Source organism: Ambystoma mexicanum, chromosome 5q (genome assembly GCF_040938575.1).
Source record: "Ambystoma mexicanum isolate Mex_15411 chromosome 5q, UKY_AmexF1_1, whole genome shotgun sequence".
NCBI lineage: Eukaryota > Metazoa > Chordata > Amphibia > Caudata > Ambystomatidae > Ambystoma > Ambystoma mexicanum.
The window spans coordinates 539663360-539679497 of record NC_090933.1 but is presented as its reverse complement, the minus strand read 5'-3'; positions in this window follow the sequence as shown (position 1 = coordinate 539679497).

Below are 16138 nucleotides of genomic sequence, written 5' to 3'. Positions count from 1 at the left end.
GCTAAAGGCACAGATCACAACTAAGACATATTTATAGTTTCGGCAATGTTCGATCTCAATTAAATCAAAATGGATCACCTCAAAAGGCATGGAGAGGGGAACAAAACTGCCCTCCTGTGCCAGTGTTCCCTTCCCAATGTTATGTTGCAAACATATCATGCAACTCTGGACTAAATGTTCAGCAGTTTTCTGGATATTAGTGTTTTACCAGATGGGATCTAATTGTTGACAAATCTTTTTAGCACATATGTGTTTTGGGCCATGAGCCATGGTGACCATAGCAGTGACATAGGCATTGGGTAGCATCCATCTTTACTTCTCATTATCCACCCAACAACCCTCATCGTCTAGACCCACAGGACCCTCAACCCACTGTTTGATTTCTTCTGGAGTAGTTTCAGCCTTGTAAATGAGAGGCCTGGCAGCAAGGATTGTTGAACCAAACAAAACCTTTATTCAGGATGCAGGTATAACTGCTTCGACTCAAAAGGCTCTTAACAAAGATTACTTCTTCCTTCTGTAATAAGGATGAGGCTTCACAAAGGTGTAGCTAGTTCTCATAAGCCCACAGCATCTCGGGTGCTCCTTATCTCTCGGGTTCCCGCAAGGGAATGGAGAAGACACACAAGTATGTTATTTGTCTCCACCTTATATAGGGGCTGGAGGGTTGTGAACCAATCAGGGAGGTATTGTTCAGGTAGTCTATAAAAGTTCCCATAAGCCCCACCCCCTTTCTCTCGTAACCTAAGGTTGCCTCGATGCCTGGTCCGCCAAGCCCGCGCAACCGAAAGGAATGCCGGCCTTCACATGAGCCGACACCGCCGCAGTCGCTGGACCTCTGCAACGAGAAATGAAAGGTGAGCGTTGCCGGGGTTCTCCGTAATCCAGTACTCCCACTTGTTTCTCCATCGCGGCTTTCCACTGCCATGTGAATGGAACTGGTCGATGGTAATCCACGGGCTGTTGGGGAGCATAACTGGTCTGATTGATGTTACCCTGCTGACATGAGAGTATATTTCTCGGGTATAGGGGAGCGGGTACGGCCGGGAGGCTTCTGTTCCAGTCTACTCTAATGCCACCTTCCGAGGACTCGCGGACATCAGCCGCCTGTGACCATGTATGTTCTCGACATTGTTGTTCTACCCCCTTTGTTTGGTCTATGTCGAACGAACCATGCTTTCTTCCTTCCATTGCTCTCTGATTAATTGTTCTCCTTTGATCTTCTCTGTTCCGTCGTGCCGCTGCTGGTGTCCTTTCTTCAGTGTTCCGTTCACAAGCCTGAATTTCTTTTACAATGCTAACCCCTTCGTCCATCATACACGTATCAGTAACCCATCTTGCTGAATCGAGCATGTACATTTTTGAGTGCAAATCAATAGCAGCCTGTTTGGCTATTCTGTCAGCAAAAGTGTTTCCTTTTCCTACATCGTCCGTCACTTTCTGATGTGCAGCACCCTTCATTATTGCTAGTTCTGTAGGAAGTGTAAGTGCTGATAGAAACCGGACCATCAGAGAGCCATGTTGAATTTTTGTTCCATGTGAGGTCAAGAATCTTCTCTCAGCCCATAGTCGGGCAAAATTATGAACCACCCAAAATGCGTATTGGCTATCTGTATATATGTTTACATTAAACCCTTCAGAAATGTCACAAGCTCTGGTTAATGCAAAAATCTCTGCAGCTTGCACAGAGTTATGCGGAGTTCGTTTACTCTCCAAAACAGTGCATAATGTGGTGATTGCATAAGCAGCGGTAGATGTACCATTCAGTAGTTTAAAACAGGAGCCATCACAGAATAGCTCCCCTTGTGGATTCTTTAAAGGTGTATCAATTAAATCAATTCTTCCCTTTGTTTTTTGTTCTGTACTAAAGAGGCAATCATGTGACATTTCGTCACTGCAATCCTTCTATTGTGGAGAAGGCAATAGTTCCGCCCGATTCAATGAACAACATCACTTAATTTGAATATGCAGAGCAAATAGAATTAGCTTGTACCTTGTTAATCGAGCTGATGTGAGATGTTGCGTCTGCGTTCTGTTTAATAGAACGTCAACGGAGTGGGGTACCATCACAGTTAATGAGTGACCTAAAACCATACCCTCCCTTTGTTTCACAGATGCAGCAGCTACAGCTCTGAAACATCTCGGCAAAATGCATGCAACAAGGTCTATTCTTGTGCCCATGTTTCTTTGTCAAAACAGTCAAAGCAAATTCATCACATTCATGCACATACAAAACAAAGCCTTTTTTGTAATTTGGTGTACCCAAAACTGGTGCTAAACACAACGCAGCCTTAAACAAATCAAAAGTGTTCTGGCAATCCATGTTCCATGGTAAAGGCAAAGAAATGTCCTTCTTTGTCAGTGCCAACATAAGTTTTATCAACAACAAACAATTCGGGATCCACTGTCTACAATATGAGGCCATGCCTATTGAAGCTCTGACCTCTTTCTGTGTATTTGGAACAGATATATCAGAGATGCTTTGTATCCATTCATGTGTCAGTCTTCTTCCCTCCTTCGACAGGAGATAGACCAAATAGGCAACATCCTGCTGACAATACTGAAACGTCATCAATGAAGCCTTATGCCCATGTTCTGCTAAATGAATTAGCAGCAACACGGTGCCCTCTTTGCAGGCATCGTCAGAATCAGCTGCTAGAAGTAGATCATGAACATATTGTAACAACGTGCAAGTGGAAGGCAACTCGAGCGTATCAAGCAGCTCTTTCAATGCTCTACTATAGATACTTGGATTCTCAGTGTACCCTTGCGGCACACGAGTAAATGTGAACAAGCATCCCCCTAAGGGATAGCAAATATCTGCTATCAACTAGCACAGGGATACTAAAGAAAGTGTTTCTCAAATCCACAACACTAAAATGTGTAGCTGTGGCTGGAATCATAGTCATAATTTTGGTGACATCGGGTACCATTGGAAACTGTGGAGCAACAACCTTATTAATTGTGTGCAAATCAATAATAAAATGAAAAGGAATTGCATTATCACCTTTCTTATATTCTGGTAAAATCGGATTATTGCACACAAACCCTGCAATTTCTTCAATTACACCTTGGTGTACGAAATCAGAAATAATACTTTTCAAAGCCTGTTCACCTTCACCCAAAATCTTATACTGCGGAATACACAACAATTTAACACCTAGTTTCAACACAATGTTAACTGGCTCGATTTGTAAAATTCCAACGTCATTATCATTAACTGCCATAAACATGTCAGAACTTTATTCAATTCAGTTGGTAAAGGCATAGACAGAAATTGTGGAACAGAAGTTTGTTGGGGCAAACTCTTTAAGTACACTCCATCTGGAGAATGGTAAATCACAGCACTCAATTTCTTTAATAAATTCACTCCCAACAAATTTTCACCACAATTTGTCGTCAATAGAAAGGGACAAGAATCAGTAAAGGGTCCCAGTGAAATTGGTACCGGTTGAGAGAGCGGACTAACCGCTGGTGTACTAGAGAACCCTACAGAAATGTTGTTCTGTCATGACAGTGGAATATCTGGAACCAGTGAATGATCATTAGAACACTTCTGTGCTGTGCTCCTGCATCTATCAAAACGAGATGTTCCCGATTCCCCACCTTCATTTCAAGGTAGGTTCTTTCTGATCAATGGGAATAGGTATCGTTTCCAGACCCTTCTTCGGGCTGCCCTAACGGAACAGTATGTCATCAGATGCAAAATCCTCAGAAAAATAGACATTCAAAGGATTATATTCCCACTACTAACACTTTGTTGCTGATTATCTTATGATGGTGTCTGTTGGTTCTGTGCAAACTGATTTCTACCAGGAACCATTATCCCAAGACGGCTTCTGGATCTTCTACCCATGGAACCATACGTACTATTTGATCTCTGTTGTAGGATCAGGCATTGTGCTCGCCAAGACCCTCCTGTCTACAATATGCACATTGGTTTATGTGTATGGGACCCTGTTGTGTGCCACCCTGTGATGTAAATTGGCCACTGAACTGTGTATTCCCACCTCTGGCTCCTCAAGCTATTTGCTGCAATAACACTCTAGTCTTCAGGTCTCCTTTCTACTTTTCCACCTCCTTCTCTGTATTAACCCTATTTTCATAATACTGAGCCATGTGTAACACTTCAGATTGTGATTTTGCTTGCCACGTACTCTCAGAAGTCATGATCTGTGATTGGATTTCAGGCAACAACCCACGCACAAACTTATCCACAAATAGCCTCTTTACTGGCTCTGTACTTAAATCTTGACCACTAAAATTCGAAACTACTTGCTCAAATCTGCTAAAATGCTTTGCCGCACCTTCTGACTTCCCTTGCATGCAAGCCGTAAGTTTATCCCATATAATTCTTTTTTCAGGAACCAGAGCTTTCAATTTAGTCACTATTCTATCTGGCAACATCAGTATCACCTGTGGCGGTTTCTCACCGGCATTCCTTTCCCCATCTACTCATACTAAAGCATCCCATGTATCACCCATCCCTGCCTGATCATCTACAGTTCTAATCTACTTCCATATATCAGCAGGAAGGATCACGGGAAACAACAAATCAATATCACCCAGTGTGAAAACTGACGAATGCAAGACAGATTCAATTTCTTTATAAAATCCTTTTGGATTCTTCCTAATATCTGAAATTGATTACCTAATGGTATTCACTTCCTGTCTAGAAAATAAGACATGGACAAACTGTGAGACATAATGTGGTTCAATAGTGGTGGCAGGTGTTCCTGCTGCAGCATTAGCAGGAATCTCTACTTTCGAAACAAATGTCGGAGGAACTTCCCTCATCGGCAATTGTAAAGTAGGCAAATCTGAACGTCTATTAAGCAACAAGGCTAAATCAAGTGATAAAGAAGTCAATGCAGTATCGGGCAAAAATGCTCGTTTATGAATAACCATCAAACCTGCAGGACAACATTCCCTTCTCTTCATAAATTTATCTTGTAAATATTCAACCATCAACTGTAACACTCTCCTTTGCATTGCCAGAGCATACAGCCTAAACCTGCCATGCACTTCAATAGGAGAAATTGAAACATCCGAAATCCATCTAAGAGCGTCTCTTGTGCAAATGCGCATTTCTTCAGTCATTGGTTTCAATGGAGGAAGAAATTGCTTCTGCACATATGAAGCTTGCTGTCCATTACCATCCATCTCATCTTTCTCTAACCGATCTAGCTCCCTTTTAAACTCAAATACCTTCTGTACATGCTCATATACATTCGACGCAGTGTCCTTTGAGCGTTCAAGGGCATTCAAATCCCTCAACCCCTGTGGGACATTCATGTCCATCAAATCACTTCATATATCATGTAAATATGTTCCCATCCGTTCTATCAAAATATTCTGTTCAGGAATACCCCCTTGATCAGAAATCGCAACTACGTTTAGCCCACATATTCAATTATCTCTTTCTGTCTTTAGAAACTGTGCCATGAGTCACTATTTTTGGATCAGGTCCCGCCCCTTCAACCACTACAGGTGGAGCAGACCCACCTGGCAGAGAGGTGTCATACAATTCTTGTTCAATAGGTAGCAGAGGCAATACCGCTGGCAGTGCAGACAGAATTATGGGGACAGAAACTGTTGGCACGGGTGGAGGTGCAGGAGGGGGAACAACAATGGGAGGAAGAGAAACAACAATGGGAAGAGGAGGAACAACACCAGGAGGAGGCACATAAGGAGGTGGTGCAGTTGAAACAGTCCTACGTTCATTCAATAATTTATGAATTAATTTGTCTGATGTATGAAAATCCTGAGAGGGATATATCTGTTGCACATCTAGTCGAAAAGCCCAGTCCATACATCTAATGGATTCTGACTGATTCCGCTGATCATGCAATAATGCTTTCTCAACATTTGTCATGTGTCTACGTACATGTTTTCTCTACTTTTGAGTTGTTGCATAGCTTCCTTCCACCAATCTCTAACTGCATCAAATGCTGCAGGCCTGGCCTTTTTTCTCAACAATACAGATTCTAAATGCTCTAGGTGGGCAATTTCAAAACTACCACAAACTGGCCACTGAAGTTTGGAAACATGTCTGGTCTGTCTGTGCCAAATAGTATTGCATACGATAGCTCCCAGGCCATACTTACAATACATTAAATAAGCCGGGGACCCTTTAGGTGGCACCGGTTGGCCTTGTTTAAAAGATTGTCTTTTCCTGACGAATAAAACCCTGCAACAGGATGTCAATTTGCCAGCCATAGTTAAATCGCGATGTTACATGGCTATGTATGTTTCTGCAGAATCGGGGTACGACTCACCTGATTTCAAATCAATCAAGGGGTCTGATCGGACATAAAATTGTCGTGGCTGGCGTTTTTGACAAACATGCCTCGATACGGGGACCCTCGTTGTGATGTCCACAAAACGCTGCTCACCGTCCAGGGATCATGCGTGCAGTACTCTGGAGGAATCCCAGCTCACTTTTCAGGGCGCCCTGTCACTCTCTGATGCCAGTCTGGTAGCCTCGTCTTCATCTAGCAATGTGGCATCACTCTTGAGGGTACCTATTCGGGCGCCATCTGAAAGGCGGCTGTCTGGATCTCAACACCCTGCAATGTGTGCAAGTAGACACCGCGAGATGAGAGAGTGCTGGACATTTCAAAAACACAAGTATTTATACAAGTTTTCCACAATCCCAGACACATCGTCCAGGCACTCTTCATTTGATACATTTACCTAGGGTTCACAGCCTTTCCAGATAACTAATTCATGTTGAAACATCTTTACATAGTTCATGGTTTTCCCTTAAATATTTCACATGTTTTCCAAATATAAGACACAAAGGTAACATTCCTTATTTTGCTCGCTTATATTTGTCTATCTTTTGTTCTTGAGTTTAAAGTCAGCTTTGTTTCATGGAGTGAAAACCCCCTGTTTCTGCAAGAAGAGCACGTTCAACTATTCATCATTCTACTTTGCTGTTTGAACAGGGAAGGCACTATTGGAACAGATGATATCTAAATTACTGATTAGTACGGCTTTTGTTTAACTCCAAGGTTTCTCGGTGTAGGACAAACAATCCACTTTAGCAGCTTCAACGTTCTTATCTACTTTGACATCATGGAAATAGTACAAAGTTAATTTTGCTCTGCTGGAGTTGGAAACACAATTCTAAACATGGGACAGAAAGCAGGAGTTGATCAAAATGGCGGATAACTCAAAATAGTGGCATAGTCAGCCTGTTTCAGGTTCATTCAATGCGATAGTACAGTGCAATGCGAATGTGCTTAGGCCAATCGTTTACTATCAGGCGGTATTCATGCAAAATATACTTTTACATCCGGAACACGATCATGTGGTTCTGTTTGGGAGGTCGGAAAATCAACATAAAACAAAGATGCAGTTAAAGACTCATGCTTTCAGTGAACAGGCACAATTAATTTGTGAAAATCACAGAGTGCCAGGAACAACAGTAAATGAAAGCTTGTGCAAGTTTGTATGTTCCCCTTAAGTAGGAAAGGACTTAGGGCATCATTACACGGCTGGCGGTAGGGATTTACCGGTACCGGTAAAATACCGGTACCGGTAAATCCCTACCGCCTTACTACGAGGTCCCTTTGCGGGTTGGGGGATTTAACGCCTGCTTTTTGCAGGCGTTAAAATCCAACCCGCTAAGGGACCTCGGAGCTAATTACGGCACCGCAAAATTGCGGTGCCGTAATTAGCGCCTTCCCCATTCCCATAGAGCCCTATGGGGCAGAAATGGGAATGGGGAAGGGCAATGGCAAAGGGGATTTACCGCCCCATTCCAAGGTTGGAGGGGCGGTATATCCCCCTTCCGCCAAGGCGGTGCCGGTATTTTACCAGCATGAGCCATGGCGCTAATAGCGCCATGGCTCACCGCCTACCGTGTAATGAGGCCCTTAATATCAGTTTTTGAGTATGGTTTGGAATATACATCAGCAACAACAACAATAAAAAGTAACATAACAATTTTCTTCGCAAAAAGAAGATTTAGTTTTGGTGATGTGGACTACTACAATCCAAATGATGGGGCATCTAGTGCAGCCCTGTTTGGGTTTCTTGGTTTTTCGGCTTCTCCCAATAACAAAATATTCGGTGTAAGCTCACAAGTTTCTCCAATAAATCCCTTTCTACAGTCTTTTGCAATAAGCCCTATTCTTGATCCAGTTACACAATCACTGGTACACAGGTGCAGCAAATGCCTGATAACAGGTTTGCATGTTCATCAAAGGTTCCAAGTGATGGTTTAAAATATACTAACAACTCAACAATCTCAGCACTGAATGGTGTGCCAAACTCATTGGTGAACATGTTTGAACTATTAGAAGGTAAAGTCCAGACACACTCAAGAATCTTTTTCGGAATTAACGAAAGAAGTGGGCCGATGTGATTCTTCTTTAGCAGGTTTTAAAACAGTAATTCATTCTACAGTGACTGATTCCTTAAGGAACTAAACATGGGAGTAAGAAAGCAGGAGACAGGGATCATCGACCTACACAAGAAACATTTAAGCATTAATCAACAGAATGAGACCCTGAGACATGGCTACAGGTCCCCATAGGTCCCATAGGTCCCACATGCTCCATAGCAGTCCCCACAGGTTATAAAATCCACTATACTAACAGAGAGAGTGGGAAAGGGGGGTGGGGTAGCCATAATATCACGAGACTCGATACCTGTGTTCCCCACGACATCAACATGTTTGGGCTGTGAAACTTTACACCTTAAACATAGTCCCACAGATAATAATTGTATCAACTTCCTACTTATTTACAGAATTCCCTCACTCGACTCGGAGTTCAATGATGAACTCATACAACACGCCAACTCATTAATAGGACAGAATAAAACCACAATTATTCTTGGAGACTTGAATCGATGGCGCGGCGATGCCAAAGACAAAGAAGCAATACATCTTGAAAAAAATCTTCAAAAAATCAATTTCAATGGGCCTCATTACGACCCAGGCGGTAAGTTACCGCCTGGGTCGTACCTTTACCACCATGGCGTAAACTATGTTTACGCCATGGTGGTTGGCGGACTTACCGCCCCATTCTGAGGTTGGCGGGGCGGTAAGTCCCCAATCCCCATTTACCCTTCCCCATTCCCATTTTTGCCCCATAGGGCATAATGGGAGTGGGGAAGGCGTTAATTACGCCACCGTAAATTACGGTGGCGTAATTAACAACAAGGTCCCTTAGCGCCATGGATTTTAACACCTGCTAAAAGCAGGTGTTAAATCCTCCATGGCGCTAAGGGACCTTGGAATCAGGCGGTAATGGTCGGCGCTGTTTATGCCGCCGTAAACCCCTTACCGCCTGGGTCCTAATGAGGCCCAATGTATTGAATCACGACCCTACCATGGCCAATGGCCATCAATTGGATTGGGTCATTACCAATAATATCGAAATAAATAATGTCATCACTACCCCATGCATATGGACTGATCACTACAAGGTAGTTTTCAACCTCCTAATTCCGCAGTTAGCAAAAAAACCTGCTAACGATGCTAAGAAAGTACACTCAAGAAATTTCAAAAATATCGAAAGTGCAGACCTACAATCCTGCGTCAACAGTATTCTGGCTGACATCAAGGAAACGGACTCCTGTGACACCATTATAAGCAAATATGACCATCAGATACTAAATCTGATAAATCTTAAAGCACCCGATAACGCAAAGCCAGTCAGGCCCAATTCCAACCATCAAAAATGGTATACCCCAGTACTAAGCAACCTAAAAAAGGAGAAAAAACTTAGAGAAACACAATGGCAAAAAAACCCAACTAACTACAACAAGATCAGTTGGAAGGCACTAGAAAAATCATATAAGAACAGCATTATCGAAGCAAAAAAGAACTACTTCAATAATCAAATCGAAGCATCATCGAGTTCTACCTGCAAACTCTTTGACATATTAAAATCTATTGACAAACCTCAGGCTCTGGCTCCCAATTTCAACCCTTCCCAACAGGAATGTGAAAGCACCCAGATAGCTTTTGCCAATAAAATCATCAAGGCTAGAGAACAAATTGCATCTGCCCTCGAGACTAAGCCCCAACCTAACCCCTCAGTAAAACCAACAACTGACAAGGGGAAAGAGAAATTCCAATTCCAGCAAATATCTATCGATACCATGAAGAAAACACTGGCTTCAATGAAACCATCGTCATGTGCGGAAAATAAGCTTCCTCCCAAAATAATACTTGAACACTCGGACATTTTTGCTCCGTTATTCACGAAAATTGTAAATTCATCTTTCCGAGATAAAATAGTACCGGAAAATATAAAAAAAAGTCACCATTACTCCTTTAGTAAAAAAAAAACAACTTAGATTAATGCGACCCTAATAATTTGAGGGCTATTACGAATTGCAATTTCACCCTTAAAATCATGGACAAAGTCGCTACAGCACAATTACAGGAATTCGTTGATAAAAATGAGTTACTACACACACAACAATCCGGTTTTAGAGCTGCACACAGCACTGAGAAAGCAATGCTAGAACCCCAAACAAAAATGCTGGAAATCATGGACAAGGGCAAAACTGGCTTACTAGTGCTTTTAGACCTAAGTGTTGCGTTCGATCTGTTAGACCACCGACTCTTACAACAAGCACTAGCCAAAACTGCAAACTGTTCCAATGAAGCCATAAGCTGGCTTAAATCATTTCTTGAGAATAGAAGATCACGTGTTCATTGAGGAGACAAATTCTCAACCGAACATAACATCTCGTGCGGAGTTCCTCAGGGAGCTAGCCTGTCACCATTGCTATTTAATATCTACATTCGCCTTTTGTGTGAATTATTAGAACAACTCCAAGTGTTTTTCACTAACTACGCTGACGATACTCAGCTAGTTATGGAACTGAGCGGTGATTATGCCAAGGACAGTATCACACTGAACATCCTCTACAAGAACATCGAAGTGTGGATGAACAAGAACTGGATGTGCCTGAATAGCAATAAAACTGAGTTGATGGTATTTGGATCCTCTCAGGCGCACGCCAAACTGACATCTGACTACAAGGCATTTCAAATCAAGGAATCCCACATCGAAGTAGCTGATAAGGTCAAAACACTTGGTATGACTCTCGAAGCTTCACTCAACGCTGATGCTCAAGCTTTGTACGTCACCAAGACCTGCAATTACTACATTAGACTACTCAAGGCAATTAGATCTCTTCTTAATGAAAAGAATTGTTCCACCATTGCCAGAACTACCATCCTATCACGTCTGGACTACGGTAACGCACTCCTTGCTGGCACCAGCAAGCAAAACCTGCATAAGTACCAACTGATTCAAAATCAGGCGATAAGAATCATTAAAGAAAAAATCCAGGAGAGATCACATTAGCGATTTCAGATGTGACCTGCACTGGTTAAAAATGGAAGACCGTGTACAATTCAAGTCCCTGTGTCTAACCCACAAATGCCTTTATAGAAAAGCACCCGCCTACCTTAAGACTAAACTTACACCCTACATCCCGACCAGAACATTTAGATCCGAAGCTAAGGGCTTGATAACAACTACTAAATTCAAAAAAGTACTAGGTCTAGGAAGAGCTTTCCCTACCCGCGCGGCAACCCTCTGGAACAATCTTCCGACATGTCTCAGACTGGAAACTAATCTCCATGTTTTCCACAAAAAACTTAAAACTCTGCTCTTCAAGTAATCCCTGATTAGAACCCTCGCCACCTACTGCTAACTTCCTTATGTGTCAATCTTTCACGTCCAATGTACTATCCTCTTTTGTGTCTCTGTCTCCTCGTATGCGCCCGATGCTTGCGAGCGGTCGGCACACTCCAAATAAACAAATAAATAAAAAATAAACGGAAGTGTATTAGTTCTGATGGATAAAGTACAGCAGACCAACAAAAAAGAGGACTGAACTGTAGTCCCAGTCCTGGAAGATGAAGTGAGCAGGGACTGGATGATACTCCACTCTCAGAATGTGCTATGTAGGAATTTGTAAGATTGATGCGGATTTCGAAGGACTTGGGTCCAAATGGTGATAATAATGTGAATCCATGGATTGAAAAATGCAAGTACCAAACCAGAGCAAAAAACAGGAAGAAAAAGAAAACAAAGAAAAAACAGACAAATGCAGGAGTTCCCGTGACTCAACTACAACAACCCAAACCAGAATTGAAGAAGGCCAAAGTGTGGAACACATTGCCATGCAATCAATATACATTGTAAAAAGGGTTGCAGAAAAGTTTGAACGACTACAATAATGCTAAAGGACACAGAGCAGCAAACTACTGACACTGTGGGGTAGTCCTTGCAAAGTTAGCAGTGCTCAGCTCATGACAATCAATCTGTAAGGCTTCAATCCACCACACAAGTGATGATACCGTTAGTAGTAAAATCAAGTGTCAGAGTACAAACCAAAAAGTGAAAGCCAGTATTCTATCAGGGGAAAAATGTGTATTCGGCTTCCTCAAATGGTTTGGTCTCATCAACGAATCAGGGATTAAAGAGAGAAGCAAGCTCTAATAGCCAGCAAATGCAAACTTGGTTTTAGAAGTAGGTGATGGAAGAAGGAATGGTACATAAGCTGCTGCCCAGAGTGTGGAAGTGGATATGATGAGGACTCAAAAAGGTGTATTAAAGCCCTGGAGATGGTCAAATGCAGAGGCTTCGACTAGTCAAACCTTTACTATCTCGAGAGTGTGGTTGACACAATTCAAAAAAGGAAAGGGACATACGATGACAAATCAAAGTGAAATAATTTTAATCTTAAAGGAAATCCCAGACCTTCACCTTTTCTCCATCCACAACATTGACTGCCTCCTTTTTCCTCATGATAAGTGTAAAAATATGATAGAGATGTGTTTAAAAACCTGGATAGGTGCAATGCCGTCCTGGCGGCAAATGTTGAGCTCAGAAAACTGAGATTCCTAATAACAATGTTAAAAATGCTAATTGGGTGGAAGATAAGGGCAATGATAGTAGCTCAACAAGTCATGAGGGGGAAGCAATACAAGGAGATCATCTAATAGTAAAATGGCTATTTCGAGTTCAGGTGATTGTAACTCCCTGAGCGAGACCATGACAAAGTTTTGATCACTTTTACCAGACTTCCTCTTGCAGATTTTCCAGACATTGGGGGTTACTGAGGATACTCTCTAGTGAGGAATGACTTCAAATTGATCAGTTGGAATAGGTGGGGCTCCATCTCTTTCAAGAATAGATCGATAAGAGAGGCAATATTTGGCAGGTATGATTTAATTCTATTTCAAGAGACTTGGCTGACGAGTCACTTAAGGGGGATGGATTTATCATGTTAGAGCAGTTGGCCAGCCATAAAATGGGAGGCGTTCAGCTGGTGGCCTTCTGATAGTGACTCAGAACTCTATTGCTTTAGACTTTGAACTCAACACAATGGATAATCGAGGTATTCTGCTGGCCAAAGTCGTTTGTGGGGTAATATGCCTCCCACAACAATAGTCATGATCAATGTTTATTGGAACACTGCGTGTTTGCACTTATCATTATTTATGCAGTCCTTATCTGTATTGGTGTTGAAAGTTATGTCTACAGATGGCTCAGTGAGTATAATGTTAGCAGGTAACCTAAATTCCCAATGCATTACTGTGTGTAGGTTAGGGGTCAACAACATAGAGCCTTCTCTAAATGGTAAGAAAAGGCTCACCTTCTTTTCAAAATGGAATTTGGTGATGGCAAATGGGAACATTGAGGGGGATGTACCTTGAGCTATAATTTGGAAGAGAGGTTCTTCTGGTTCAACCATTGATCATCTTTTTCTCTCTGAGGATATGTTTGCTATGTGTAATAGTTCTGGGTACGCCATCTAGTTAGCAGTGATCATACTATGATTACTGTGGGTTTTTCGCTGGTAATTCCAGTCACAGAAAATGGTCATAACTGCTATCTGAGTGTGAACCATGGAAGGGATAGAAATGTGAAATTTAGGAAGGGACGGGCTACTTTAAATAATAATTTACAGAACTCTCTGAATGACTCAACTGAGGCTGCATTAAGAACTTCATGTGACCCTTTAAATTTTTATGGGATTTAGATCCACCAGGAATAGATGGAGTAAATAAGAGGTTAGCACATGAAAATTCTTTTGATGAGGCAACATGGCTCATGGAGAATTAAGGAAATCAATAAGGGCTCTCAAATATAAAACTGATGCAAGGTCAGCCTACCAATATGAACTCAAGAGAAAGTGCAATGAATATAAAAACTGGCCTCTGTTTTATAGGTATTTGTGTCATCAGAAGGATGGGGAATCGATGTTGGGGGCTTTAGGAAAAAATAAATTCCCATACTTTTGGTCACTTATTAATCATACTCAGGACTCACAAAGTTACATCCTTAACAATGTGGTGGCTGAGACTGCCCGGTGTAACCATGTTAGTAATTTGTATAGGAAACCTTCTGCATTGAAATATGAGGTAAACTCGGATATAGCTTTGAGGCTGCATTTGACCCAAGAATGTATAGCCGGCTTTGGTCCTTTTCATAAGTTAGGCGGTATCCCAGTGGTAGATCCGCTGAGATAATGCCCGACACAATTACCGTTACCGCAGCTTGGTCAGGCACTATTAGTGATGGATCTCAAGTTGCAGTGGCAGACTTAGCTCCCATTTTTTTGAGTCCATAGTTCTCAATAAGGCATTTACAACCCAATTACAGCAGCAGTAATTACACCAAAAATGGGCAGAAATTTGGCTTATTCACATCCAGCTCAGAGTTAAATTTTCCCCAACCTGGTATCCCGATAAAGGAGAATTATGCCCAAGTTGGCTTTTGACTGCTTCTTGGTAGCCCCTTGGTTGTTGGCAATGTGGGTTAAAGGTTTCACAAGTTGGTTTCCCATAAAAGGGGAATTGCACCCTTATCGCCTTTGTACTGCTTCTTTAAAGCCTTTTGGCTGTTGCCAATGTAGGTTATAGTTTTCTCCAATTTGGTGTCCCATAAAAGGGGAATTGTGCCCTTGTCTCCTTTGTACAGCTTATTTACTGCCTTTTGGCAATGCGGGTTACAGGTTTCCATAAATTGGTATCCCATAAAAGAGGAATTGTGCACTTGTCGCCTCAGTATTCAAAATTATGGGAAGCTGCCAAATGTCCTGCTCAGAGTGCCCCTGGGTCACCTTTAACTTCAGGCCAAATCACTTTGTTAGCGTCTCTATTTCACTTTCTGCTGCTGTGTTAAACCATCTGCATTCTGCACTCTGTGCAAGCTCCTGTGTAACTTCAGTGTTCTGCATTGCTCTTCTCCTGAGCTCTACCAGCTTCATTGTGCCTCCACACCCACTTCTTCAATGAAGCAACTCACTTCGGGCTGTGAATATGTCTCCCATACAATTGGGTAGCCTTACCCCCGCGTACACAATACCACTTCCATCTGCATTCTCTCTGCAATGTCACTTGCCTCCTCTTCACGTGCAGGCTTCAGCTGGCTCTCTTCTTTCCACTTCTGTTACAATCCAAGCACTTTGGACTGCTTCTGCCTCTACTACTCCAACCACATCTTCTTCCTTCAGCTGTAGCGCATTCTTGAATTTAAATGTCCCGCTCAGGTGCCTTTCTCAACAATAACTACACTATGTTTTCTGTTCCATGGCACCTGTGATCCTTACTAACTCTGAGTCCCTCTTCCTTCTCCCAGTACCACAAGCATTACTGATCCTGAAGTCCATAGAGGTTTTGGTCTTTTGACATTTTGTTAGTGTGGATTGCTTTGTGAACGTAAAGTTGTCATAGTTAGGGGAGGTTATGTAAAATGTGTGTGACTTATATTGGGTGTAGAACCTCTATATAAGGCAGAATCATGACACTTGGAGGATAACATATTTTTTTCTGAACTCCCAATGTACAAGCCTTATTCGGTTGAGATGACCTTTGATAGAATGTTATTTGGGTAGTGCATGGGAGGGACTGCCCCCCGGGTTAGGATCAAGCAACGGCTGCCTTCCCCTGGCCAAATGGGAGGAGATTTTAGGCTGGGGTTCAGTAATTACTCTTTAGGATTCATCACAGTATGCATTGTGGGGATGCTACCCATTTGGTGCGTTTCTTTGTCCCCTTGCTCCTCCCAGGAAGTCGGGAAATGACAGCTCCTGACCTTGACATTGACCCGAGGTCAGGGAGTATAAGGAGAGTACCACTCTTAATTCT